This window comes from Podarcis bocagei (genome assembly GCF_964188305.1).
Source record: "Podarcis bocagei genome assembly, chromosome: 9".
NCBI lineage: Eukaryota > Metazoa > Chordata > Lepidosauria > Squamata > Lacertidae > Podarcis > Podarcis bocagei.
This window is the reverse complement of record NC_138134.1, coordinates 66,972,082-66,973,369: the sequence shown is the minus strand read 5'-3', so window position 1 is coordinate 66,973,369 and position 1,288 is coordinate 66,972,082.

Here is a 1,288-nt window from a genome sequence, read left to right as displayed (position 1 = left end):
GCTCAGCTGGCCGCTTTGTGCTGCCATGGCCACGGCAGGCAGCACACCGAGTGAGTGGGCCTGTGCTGAGCGTTTCGGCGCCTGCATGCTAAAAGGGAAAAAACTGAGCCGACGCTCTGTGGGAGCGGCGCATGCACCCTCACTAACTCACTCAGCGCACTTGTTCGGTGTTCCCTGGACTCTCGCCTGGCGCCCTCAAGAACTTGGCGCCCTGGCATCCGTGCTACTAGCCTCTATAGGTAAGATGGGCTTGAAAGAGCACACCCCACCTTCAGTAACAATATTAACTCCGAGTCTAAAATGCCCCACCTGCACCACTACTTTAGCCATTTTCCCAAAACTTTAGCCAGCTCCAAGCCTTCAGGCTTTTAACAAAGACAGATCTCTCAGACACCTGTTGCCGTTGTGAAATGAATAAACTTCATTTGCACAGAATGGTGACCAGCTGAGGCATCAGTGGCAATAGACCAGTGGTTCCCAACTTATTTTTTTGCCAAGCCCCACCTAAAGGTAAAGGTAAAGGGACCCCTGACCATTAGGTCGAGTCGTGGACGACTCTGGGGTTGCAGCACTCATCGCGCTTTATTGGCCGAGGGAGCCTGTGTACAGCTTCCGGGTCATGTGGCCAGCATGACTAAGCTGCTTCTGGCGAACTAGAGCAGCCCACGGAAACACCATTTACCTTCCCACCGGAGTGGTACCTATTTATCTACTTGCACTTTGACGTGCTTTCGAACTGCTAGGTTGGCAGGAGCAGGGACCGAGCAACGGGAGCTCACCCCGTCGTGGGGATTCGAACCGCCGACCTTCTGATCGGCAAGTCCTAGCCTCTGTGGTTTAACCCACAGTGCCACTCGCATGCCCAAGCCCCACCTAAGCATCTCTAAAATCCTGATGCCTCCCCCCCAGTGACATATAACTCTTATTATTCAAAAAGTGAACTATTCACGTGGAGGAAGCCTAAAAGGCCTTTCACGGTTAATAACACATTCCCGAATTGCCCCCCTTAAAATTCAAATTGCCCCCCTTTCCCCCCACATTAGGAACCACGGTACTAGATAGAGCTCATGTAGGAAAAGCTGACCAGGTCTAGCATATGCCTTTGAATGCACACATGGCAAGATCCAAGAGAAACTCAGAATAAACAGATGCAATTCTTTTGCCACAAGGTGGTAGTGTTGTAAATTGTTTTATCCAAGAGCCAAGCCAAAAGCAAAGTGTGTGGTTTTGTATATACCCAGAGGACCTTTGATTTGAATGCATATACGAGTGCTAGGCAGAAAACAAC